This window comes from Castanea sativa, chromosome 7, assembly GCF_040712315.1.
Source record: "Castanea sativa cultivar Marrone di Chiusa Pesio chromosome 7, ASM4071231v1".
NCBI lineage: Eukaryota > Viridiplantae > Streptophyta > Magnoliopsida > Fagales > Fagaceae > Castanea > Castanea sativa.
In genome coordinates, this window is record NC_134019.1 from 31,574,092 (window position 1) to 31,586,655 (window position 12,564).

At 36.1% G+C, this 12,564-nt stretch overlaps 1 pseudogene; it reads left to right on the forward strand.

Annotated features, from left to right (window-relative positions):
- Positions 1-226: 226 nt before the first annotated feature.
- LOC142644318 (putative carboxylesterase 2) lies at positions 227-6,669 on the forward strand (annotated as a pseudogene).
- Positions 6,670-12,564: the final 5,895 nt, after the last annotated feature.

Genomic DNA, 12,564 nt, shown 5'->3' on the forward strand with positions numbered 1-12,564 from the left:
GTCGGAATAGGTGAAATACATACACACACACACACACACATATATATATATATATATATATATAATCACAAAGAATAATTGGTAAGCTTTACCATTTTCCTTTTCTCATTACCTCTGCACACACAGTCCTTGAATCAAATAAGCTTTTATCATTGCGTTCTACTCTTTGAAACAATTATTTATCAAGGGTGCATTGAACTTCTTCCGCAGCTTCAAGCCTTCAAGAATGGACTCAACAACAACTGAAGTTGTGTTCGAGTTTGGTCCATATTTCTGGGCATACAAAAATGGAAGAGTAGAGAGATTCTTTGGCACCGACAAGGTTCCTTCATCAATCAATTCTGATCATGGTGTTTCCTCCAAAGACGTTTTAATCGATCAAGAAGCCGGCTTATCAGCATGTATTTTCATTCCTAGCACCAATAAACCAGGCCAAAAGCTTCCTCTCTTAGTGTATTATCATGGCGGGGCCTTTCTAGTTGGATCACCATTCTGTCCCACATATCACAATTATATGACTTCTCTTGTAGCCGAAGCTAATATAATCAGTCTCTGTTGATTATAGACTAGCCCCTGAGCACCTTATCCCTATGGGAAATTTGCTAAAATTGAATTTCTCATTTTGTAACTTAATGATACACGGCCTTATATACAAATCACAGTAACTAACTTAGCAACTATAACAAACTCTTAACAAAGCAACTAAACAACTAAAAGCTCACATGTGCAGTCACGTACTTCACTAAACAATATAGTAACTTAATGATACATGGCCTTATATACAAATCACAGTAACTAACTTAGCAACTGTAACAAACTCTTAACAAAGCAACTAAACAACAAAAAGCTCACATGTGCAGTCGCGTGCTTCACTAAACAATATACAAACCAGTAAACTATATGCAGTATAAGCTATATACAATTTATAACTAAACTACAAGTAGCTTAGCCAAGTACACTGATCTGCTCTGCCTCTTCATGCCTTGAATCTTGATGCTGCTGCTTTGATCTGTGATACTCCCTCTCAAGATGGGCACCATTGGAATGAATATTCAGAATTCCCATCTTGTTAATTAAGGTTGTGAATTGAGTCAAGTTCAAGGCCTTTGTTAACAAGCTTGCCAACTGAGATTGACTTCTAATGTTCGTCAATCTTATAACTCCATCTTGCACCTTATCTCTCACAATATGACAATTTATTTCGATATGCTTTGTACGCTCATGGAACACAGGATTAGACCCTATGTGGACTGCTGCCTCACTATCACTGAACAACAGAGCAGCCTTGTCATGTGCAATATTCAAATCTTTTAGCAAATAGAGAATCCATGTTACTTCACATACAGCCACAACCATTGATCTGTACTCGGCTTCTGCAGTGGATCTAGAAACAGTATTTAGTTTCTTAGATTTCCAGGAAATCAAGGAATCACCTAGGAAGATGCAAAAACCAGTAATGGACCTTCTGGAATCAGGGCAGGCAGCCCAATCTGCATCTGCAAAGGCTTTTATGTGCAGTGAAGTGTTTGATGGAAAAAATAAGCCTTGACCAGCAATCCCTTTAATGTATTGGATGATCCTATAAGCTGCCTTCAAATGAGGTTGTCTAGGCTTAGACATAAACTGACTTAACCTATGCACAAAGTATGTAATGTCTGGCCTAGTGATGGTTAAGAACAATAGTCTACCTATTAACCTTCTATACATCCCAGCATCATGCAATAACTCACCCTCATCCTTGCTCAATTTCAAGTTTACTTCCATAGGACTTTTAGTAGGTTTGCAACCAAGCAAGCCAACATCATGAACAATTTCAAGAGCATACTTCCTTTGACACAAGGAAATACCCTTTTGTGATCTTGCAACTTCCAAACCCAAGAAATACCTCAAATTGCCTAAGTCTTTCAACTTGAAGTACTTATCCAAAGACAACTTGAGATCTTCCATAGCTTTAAGATCATTACTAGCAATAAGTATGTCATCAACATAGACTAGAAGTGCTATAAAAAGCTTACCATGCTGCTTCACAAATAACGAATAATATGCTTTGGACTGTACAAAACCAAGCTGCAGTAGGGTAGTTGAAAATTTGGAGAACCATTGTCTTGAAGCTTGCTTAAGTCCGTATAATGACTTGTGCAGTTTGCAAACTAGCTCCCCCTTGCCATCCATCTCCCCCTTGCTGTGCAAACCAGGAGGAAGAGACATGTAGACGTCTTCATTCAAATCACCATTTAAAAATGCATTATTAACGTCTAACTATTGAAGAGCCCATCCATGCACAGTAGCCAAAGCCAAGAAAAGCTTGACTGTGACCATTTTAGCCATAGGGGAGAATGTCTCAGTATAGTCTAAACCCTGTTGCTGAGTGTACCCTTTTGCCATAAGCCTAGCCTTATACCTTTCAATGCTACCATCAGCCTTATATTTGATGCGAAAAACCCACTTACATCCAACAGCCTTTTTGTTGGGAGGCAAAGGGACAATAGACCAAGTGTGATTCTGTTCTAAAGCTTCAAGTTTAGTTGCCATGGCAGCCTCCCAATTAGGATCACCAATAGCTTGATGGTAAAATTGAGATTCTTTAAGAGCAGAAATGCTATTGCAAAAATGAGAATAGCTAGGGGATAACTTGTGAGAAGAAACAAAATTAGCTATAGGATACTTAGTGGAAAGTGTATTACACTTATAGGATTGAAGATAGGCAGGAGGTTTAGACACCCTAGAGGACCTTCTAAGTGAAGAATCAGAAGGATTGGGTAAGGATGGAACAGGATCAGGTTGCAAATGAGGATTATCAACAATATCATTAGGTAAAAACACAGATAAGTCTTCAGGAAGATCAGAAAAATAATCTTCAAGAAGCTAAGAAGGAGGATGATCAGTGTGATCAGCAATGTCAGGAACATGATTAGATGAAAGACCATCAACAACAGGAATAGATTTAGAGTGTAAATCATCTATAGGTAAGGGTGGAGCATTTGGAGTACAAATCTGAGACAAAGGATCAGAGGGAGAGGGAGAAGTGGAAGAAGGAAGAGACTGAAAAGGGAAAACAGACTCATGAAAAACAACATCCCTCGATATAAAAATTCTCTTAGAATGTAAATCAAGCAGTTTGTAACCTTTAACAGCAAAGGGATATCCCAAGAAAACACATTTGATAGCTCTAGGATCAAATTTAAGTCTATTTTGAGCCAATGTAGAAGCAAAACGTAAACAACCAAAGACTCTAAGAGAGCTGTAATCAAGAACTTTGCCATAAAGCAATTCAAAAGGAGTTTTATCATGAAGAAGAGGTGATGGCAGTCTATTGATAAGGTGCACAGCAGTGAGAATGCAGTCACCCCAATAGGCAATAGGAATATTAGATTGAATTCTTAAAGCTCTTGCAACACATAAAATATGTTGGTGCTTCCTCTCCACAACTGAATTTTGTTGAGGAGTGGCAACACAACTATGTTGAAGGATAATGCCATAAGTCTTAAAGAATTTAGTCATTTGAAATTCAAGGCCATTATCAATTCTAAAAATTTTGATGGCTTTATTGAACTGAGTTTTAATCATAGTGTAAAAGGAATGTAAAATGGATCTAGTGTCAGACTTAGATTTCATGAGATAAACCCAAGTTGATCTAGTACAATTATCAACAATAGTAAGAAAATATTTATGTCCATCAACAGTAGGAACACTATAGGGACCCCAAATATCACAGTGAACAATGTCAAAAGGAGAATTTGATAAGTGATTAGGAAAAGGAAAAGGAAGTCTTTTGTGCTTTGCAAGTGGACAAATCTCACAATCTTTATTAAAAGTACAAACAGAATCATGAAGTACATTCTTTAAGGAAGAAAGTTTAGCATCTGAGGGATGACCTAATCAAAGATGCCATATAGAAGAAGGTACAACAGTATTATTGAGTACATGAGATTGAGGTTGACTAAAAACAGACTTGAAAATAGAGTTGAAGATGGATTGAAAAACCTTGGAGTTGATTGGAAGGGTACAAGCATCTGAAGGGCTGTGTTGTAGCAAGTACAACCCATCATGAACTTCACCCACACCAATCGTCCTCCAGCACATAAGGTCCTGGATAAAACAGAAATTTGACAAGAAAACAAGACAACAAGAACAAGTCTTAGTGAGTTGGCTAACTGACAAAAAATTAAAGGAAAAGGAAGGAGCACAGAGAACATTATGAAGGATAAGAGTGGATGAAAGTGTACAATATGGTGAATTCAGTGAATAAATGAACAGAATGTACAATATGATCAGTTGCCCCAGTGTCAATAACCCAGTATCTTCATTAAAGGTTGTTCTATTAACTATATGTGTAGAAAAGATAGAATGTCTCAAATCAGAATTCCCAAAGAAGGATATACCTGACATAGTGAGAGCATTGTTAGGTTTAGTAGCAGTTGTAGAAGAAGCTACTGGTTGATCTGAATGAGGCTTGATCACACTATTGGCCATATGAACATCTTTAGAGAGGTGGGCAGGAGCTTGTATCTGATTGCCTAGCATAGTCAGAAATTGTTGGCATTGCTCCTGAGTGAAAGTGAACTGAGCAACATCATTGGATGACTGTCCATTCTTTGTAAGATCATCTTGAACACTCACTTGATTCACCATTGAAGTCTTCCCTTTAGGCTTAAAACCAGGAGGGAACCCATGTAGTTTGAAACACTTCTCCATGGTATGACTAAGTCTCCCACAGTGAGAGCAAAGGCCTATCCTTGCCTTTAGAATTCTTTCCTCTAGAAAAAGCAGAATTGAAACCTTTCACGGTAAGAGCAGTGGACTCAACATGAGCATTGGAATTTCCCACATTCCTCTGCCTCTCTTCTTGAATCAAAAAGGGATAGACTTTGTTAATGGATGGAAGTGGCTCCATTAACAAAATCTGTCCCTTCATTTGAGAATAAGAATCATTGAGCCCCATCAAGAATTGCATCACTGAATCTTGAATATGAAAATTCTCAATTCTCTTGGACAGATTACAAGTGCATTTTCCACAAGTACAAGTTGGATTAGGCCTGAAAATCTTGAGTTGATCCCAATACACCTTTAATTAGTGAAAAAGGTAGTAATCAAAGAATCACCTTGATTGATTGATGCAATATCCTTTTGCAACTGGAAAATCCTAGGTCCGTTTCCTTGAGAATGTGTATCCCTAAGGTCATTCCAGATTTCCAGTGTTGTGTCTCTGTAGGTAATACTGATTCTGATTTGAGGTGAAACTGCCTTATTCAACCAAGAACCAACCATATTATCACAGCGAATCCACGCATCAACAGCTGCTGGAGTTTTTATCAATGGAGACGAAATAGTGATAGAGCCATCAACAAAACCAAATTTGTTCTTTGCAATCAAGGCTTTCTTCATGGATCGAGCCCAGGCATGATAATTCTCACCAGTCAAAACTTCAAATACGAGCATAGCTCCAGGACTTTCAGCATGGTGAAGATACAGAGGATTCGACATGTCTTCAACCAGCGCTAGATCTTGCTCAGATGAAGTGGATGAAGAAGAATTTGACACAGACGCCATTGAAGTAGCTTCAAGCTTTCAAGAACGAATCTTCAAGCTTTCAAGAACGACAAGAACATGAAACCTGCAAGCTTTCAAGAACGACAAGAACATGAAACCTGCAAGCTTTCAAGAACGACAAGAACATGAAACCTTCAAGCTTTCAAGAACGAAGCTTCAAGCTTTCATGGACGACAAGAACGAGACCCACGAAACCCTAGAAATTTGGGAATTTTGAGAGAACGCTCTGATACCATATGAGAGATTTGCTAAAACTGAATTTCTCATTTTGTAACTTAATGATACACGGCCTTATATACAAATCACAGTAACTAACTTAACAACTGTAACAAACTCTTAACAAAGCAACTAAACAACTAAAAACTCACATGTGCAGTCACGTGCTTCACTAAACAATATACAAACCAGTAAACTATATGCAGTATAAGCTATATACAATTTATAACTAAACTTCAAGTAGCTTAGCCAAGTACAGTGATCTGCTCTGCCTTCTGCTCTGCCTCTTCATGCCTTGAATCTTGATGCTGCTGCTTTGATCTGTGATAATCCCCATAGCTTAAGAAGATTCATGGGCTGCACTTCAGTGGGTAGCAAAACACTATAACAATGAAGGCCCAGAAGGCCGGCTGAGTGACCATGCAGATTTCCAGCGAGTTTTTCTGGCTGGAGATAGTGCTGGAGGCAATACAGTGTATAACATGGTAGCTCGAGCTGGAATTGAAGACTTGGCTGGCATAAAAATATTAGGGGCTTGTTTAGTCCATACCTATTTTTGATAGGAAAGATTTTGGAGAGGACAATTATTGACTTTTTGTGTGTCCTAATGCAAGTGGAATCAATGATCCAAGAATAAACCCAGCAATGGATTCGAGGTTGTCGAGCCTCGGGTGCACCAGGGTGCTAATTTGTGTTGCAGAGAAGGATGTGCTTGAAGAAAGGGGGTTGCTCTTTTGTGAGACATTAAGGAAGAGTGGTTGGAATGGAGAGGTGCAGATTGTAGAGACAGAAGGAGAAGAGCATGTGTTTCGTTTGTTCAACCCAGATTGTGAGAAGGCAATGATCTTATTGAAAAGGTTGGCTTCTTTCTTTAACTAAGACAGGGCTAACTCCTATATATAAAAAAAAAAGATGGCTAATTAACTAAGCTTTAGCTAGCTAATTGTGATGGTTTTTACAATAGGAATTATGTGTTGGGTTATCGATCTCTCTGCTATGAAACATTTTAATCTGAGTCATTATGTGATTAGAGAAATGAGAAGTATGTAGAGTTTGATAAAACCATTAATGAGTGTTCATGTTTTGTTCTAAGTATTTATGTTCAAGTAGTAGGGTGTAAGAGTGCCATCATGGCTGGATTAATAAATGTATCTTTCTTCTTCTCTTTCCCTTTGCCTTCTTTTCATAATAAATGCATGATGTGAGGATGGATATCTTTTCTAAGAGCACTCACAGCAGTGGTGCTATATAAGTATATTGCTATTTTTTAACTTCTCAAACACCAAAAATGATGCTCCAGCAGTGGAGCTATAGCAAAATTTTTTTTGCTTCCAGCTACAGTGCACATCTAAAGATAGATGTGCACTGTAGCTCAAAGGTAAAAAAAAAAATATTGTTTTATTAAATTTCTCTCTCTCTCTCTCTCTCTCTCTCTCTCTCTCTTTCATTTAAAAAATATTTTCTCTTTCTTTCTTTTTCTCACTCTCTCCGGCTTCTCTTCTTTCTTTGTTTTTCCTTCTGTCTCTTTTTTTTTTTTTTTTTCTCTCCCTCATTTACTCTCTGCTTCGCCGACCTGTTCTTCGCCGGCCTGTTCATCTAATCTCTGCTTCTCTTCTTTCTTCATCGCCGATCTGTTCTAGATCGTCGATCTTCGCCGACCAGTCCTCCATTTCACCGCCGACCACATCTTCATCGCCCATGTCACCGTCCCATACCGCCGACCCATCTCGCCCAGTCCTCCATCTCACCGCCGATCCAAGCTCCATCGGCACCGCCTTCATCAAACTCAAGAACGCCGCGGATTTCGTGGCGTGGCTGTGGCTGGATTTCGTGGGTTTCTCTGTGGCTGTGTTGGTGTGGTGGTTTGTGATGGTTTTTCTCTATGATTTGTGTGGGTTTGTTGGTGTGTGTTTCTCTGTGATTTGTGCGGTGGTTTTTGGCTAATTTGGATTTTTGGCAGTGGTTGTTGTTGTTGGCTTGCTAGTTGTTGTTGGATGGTTGTGGGCAGTTGATCTTGGTTGGTTGGCAATGGTGGTGGATCGGTTTGTGGTGTTTTTTTGTTTTGTGGGTGTATTATTTATTGTAATAGAAATATTATTTTATTGTGATGTTTATATTATTTTATTGTGTTGAAAACTAAAATAGATCCACTGTTGCAGCATGTTTTGTAAAGTGTATAGGTAAAATAGATAAAGTAACTTTTTGTAGAGCTAAATTGCTAAAATTTTAGCTCCACTGCTGTGGATGCTCTAAACACTTCTTTTAAAGTAGACGAGGGTTATTCTTGATCTTTGTCTTTGATATTATGTTAAATTATTAATTGTTCTAAATATTTAAAACTATTAAAATATAGTAAATTTATTCATTTAATCACATACTTTCAATAGATTTTTCCAATTAGGTTTGATATAGCAGAGAATTGGTTGTTTAGTGGTTTGTATTTTGTGTGTAATTACACACAAAGTACACACAAGTTTGCTATGAACTAAAAATGGTGACTTGAACGTTCTAATTAGGGAGTCAAGTTCGGGGTTTTGTTTTGAATGAAAGACATTGTGATAAAAAAATTGCGCCATTGGTCAGTTGATAGTTGTAGTCCAAAATCTCTCTATTAGGACCTGATCAAAGAGGTTGGGTCAAACAAGGCTAGGCTTACTTGAATCGAACCCCTATGACCAATACTTGGGACTACCTATCTTAGGCCTATACAATTTTTCCCCTCCAATGGTAATTGAAAGTGTGTGGACTGAATTATGATAGAGCTGAATAATAAATGGTTTTTTTTTTTGTTTCTTTTTATTTTCGTTTTTAAAGTCTTACATGGTGACTTTAGATATGTATTAAACTTTCTATACTGTTGCAAGTAGAAGTAATTGTAATGCACTTCTCCACCCAACCACAAGATGCTATCCTGTTTAGAAAATTCAAATGTTTCGATAACATACTTTAATACACTATTTTTTAAATAAAAATGTACAAATTTTCAAAAATATTTTCATTAGTTTAAACTCTAGCAAAAAGAAGAATATTGAATTATAATATAAAATAGAAAAAAGTAAGATAATTTATTTATTAATTTTTTAAAGAGTAATATATTTGGGATATCCCAAAATAAAACAGAGAACTAATAATTTGGGATAGAGGGAGTAGGGATTGATCTAGGATTTCATGTTATGGGGCCCAACTATAAGCGAAAAAAAAAAAAAAAAACTAAAAACTTCATATAAGTATCCATATAGTATTAATAAACTATAAACCAAGATAACTACACAAAATTATTATTTCTCAATATACTAAGATACAATTATCTACCAACAAAAATAAAAGATTACTTTTTTTTTTTTTGCATCTCTATTTGTCGCCTATTCCTTACTGCTGCTCCATTACCTACAAATAGTCAAAGTGTCAAACACCAAACAATATTATATTTTCTCTACGTACTCTTCTCTCTCTATATATTATAGCTTTATTTTAAGGTTTTGAATTTTGTTATGGAGATCATTCCACAAAATATTTGGTATTGGTGCATACTGATGCACTGCTTCGAAATAACGCACATGATATATGTGAGGACCCAAATTAACCCACAGCCCAAGAATCACCCCAAACTATGGCCCAATAAGCCCACTACAATAGATTTGTTAGAGAATGGGTTGAATATTGATCACTTAACAAGTTAATGTTAATCACAATAAGATAAGATGCCAATGAAATGACTAAGACCACAAATTATGAAGAAAAAAGAATCCTTAGTCAGGCCCAAAGAATGCCTATTATATATGTGTGTGTGTGTGTGTGTTTCTTTCTCCTTTGAACAAATATGTCAACTCTTTGTTACAAAGTTTTCTCTCTTTTTCTCTGGATCCCTTGCATAAGGATCTTCATTTTTCTTTTATATTTACAAATAGATTATTTTAGTCCTACACTTGGAGGGCTGAGATTGCATTCCCAGGATTTTTGTCTCATTCGGAACATACTAGTAAGCTTCTACTTTGCAATCTGAGCTGTACCACCATTGTTCATGGTCATTTCCTCATTAATGAGGTCAGAGAGTAGTTGTCTTGCATTTAATGCGGAGGAGATGACTTTTACACCCTTCTCCCTTCATCCTCCTCATAACTTGTGCCAAGTTTGCTTTCTTCCCTTTGTGATATTTTAACTTCATGCGCCTCCCATGGTTGATGCTCGTCTCCAAGGCTAGCTGGTGCTCGTCTCCATCGTTAACTAATGCTTGTCCCCGAAGTCTGAGATGCATCCTTGGAAATAACCTTGATAGTTCATTTAAATGGGATTAGGGATCTTTGTCCTCACAATATATATAGGTATTTATTTATTCAAATACCAAACAATCAAAGTGTCAAACACCAAGCAATATTATATTTTCTCTACAAGCTCTCTCTCTCTCTCTCTCTCTCTCTCTCTCTCTCTCTCTCTCTCTCTCTCTCTCTCTCTCTCTCTCTCTATATATATATATATATATATATGTTATAGCTTTATTCTAAAGTTTTGAATTAAATGGAATATTTTAGTACTAGTGTATATCGGTGCATTGTTCCAAAATAAAGCACATGATATATATAGGTTTTTATTTATCTATTTATTTAAATCTTCATAAAAGAAAATAGATTAGTTGTAAAATATTATATATATAAATTTTGGTATTTTTGTAAATAAGCAAACACTTTTAGGGTATTTGTAAAGTAGATACTTTCCAAGAAGTTTCCAAACTCACCTTTTCACTCCTACCCACATGACTCTGCTCCTCTTTTCTTTTATATTCATTTCTTATCTTACCTAACACTCCCATCATCTTCTTCTTTCTTTTTGTATGTTTCTTTTCGTTGTGCCTTTGTCTAGGGTTTTTTTTTTTTTTTTTTTCACATCCTTGGTTTCACACTTTGCTGTCTCCAGCCTCTATCTTTCAGTCTCTAGCTCTCTCTCAACTTTCTCTAATTTTTATTTTCCTGAATTTGGTTTGTATGCAATTGTGGGTTTAATGGGTTTTTAGTTTATATATATATATATATATATATATATATATATATTGGATTGAGCTGGGCTCTGGGCTGTTTGGAGGGGCTGGCTAATGGGGTTAAACGCTTTTAAAGAGAGAGATTAGCTATTAAAAAGACAAAATAAACATAATAATTTTTTTTTTGGGCCATGGGGGCCCAGGCCCCTTAGTGATTCCGTCCCTACGAGGGAGTATTAAATTTTAACCAAAATGCAAAACTCACCCTCCAAGTTTCACCATTTTTCATTTCAGTCCTTCAAGTTTGTATTTTGTCAATTCAGCCTTCTAAGTTTCAAATTTCCTCAATTCAGTCTTCTGTTAACTCACCATCCATATATACCGTTAGTTTTGACCATAATTTAATACTTTATTATATGATTTATTTCTTAATTTAAGACAACATTTTCTTATAAACAAAAAAACCAGAAATTAAAATAACCCAATTACCCCCCCAATCCATATCATCTGAAGAACACAAAATCCCCAGCCTAATCCAATATGCGAGAGATTGAGAGGGAGAAAGAGAGAAATATTTATAACTCAGCAGCTTAAGATAATGGGGTTTTTAAAATACAAATTTTAAAAGAGCAAGAGAGAAGAAAAAAAAAGTCAAAAAAAGTGAGAATAAAACAGGACCTACAAACCCGTAGCAGTTGTGAGGAACAACAAAGCTTGAAGACACCAACCAATCCACAGGGACACAAACTTCTCCAAACCAAACACTTTCCGATCCTAAGGCTTCCCAGATACAACAACACAAAGCCTCACTTTTCATCCAAATTTTTGGTAAGTACATGCAATACAATTATACAACAACAACAATAGCAATACTAATAGTTAAGGTAAAATAAAGAAGACCCAAAAAAGAAAAAACTGCTCTTTGAGGAAAATATAAAAAGAAAAATGATAATTCAAAGAGCTATGAATTTTTTTTGTCACTTTAAAGCTGTTTTTTTTTTTCTTTCTTCTAATTGTATTTTCTCCCATCTATTTCTTCTTCTTCTTCTTCTTCTTCTATAGACCTTCTAGAGTGGAGTTGAGCCACCAAGAAACCTTGGAGCAGAACCACTGAAAACACCTCCTTCTCCCTCTCGATCTGTCTTTCACCCTCTTAGTCTCTCATATTTGGGTTAGGCTAGGGATTGTTTTTTGTTCTTCAGAAGAGGTTGGGTAGGGACCGTGGGGTAAATGGGTTATTTTAATTTCAGTTATTTTAATTAACATTTTTTAAAATTAAGTGATAAATAATAAAATAAAAATTAAATATTAAATTATAGCCAAAACAGCATCTTTTTGGGTAAGTTAATAGCAGATTGGATGTGAGTTAATGGAGGACTTACTTGAGGAGATTTAAAACTTAGAGGATTGAAATGAAAAATGATAAAACTTAGAGGGTGAGTTTTGCATTTTAGCCTTAAATTTTTATGGATTCAGAGTTTAGAGTTTTGTATAAATAGATTTATCTATATAAAAAAAAGGAAAAATAAAGCTACAAAATACTCTAAAGTGCATTGCATCTGTTTCTAAAAAATAAAATAAAATAAAATAAAATATCATTGCATCTAACATGAGTCACAGTTACACGCAACGCTGAAGTCCTAGCTCTAACCTATATTGGTCCTGCTCAAAGGAAAATGCCATGAACATCCTTCCACGTGATATTTCTTTGACATCAATGTTTGGATTGTTTCTGCTTGAGTGGTTCTTTGCTAATGGAAAAAGATAGATTTTTCAAGTCTCTCTAAAGCATATTCCAAGCATTAATAAAATACATTTGTGTCAGT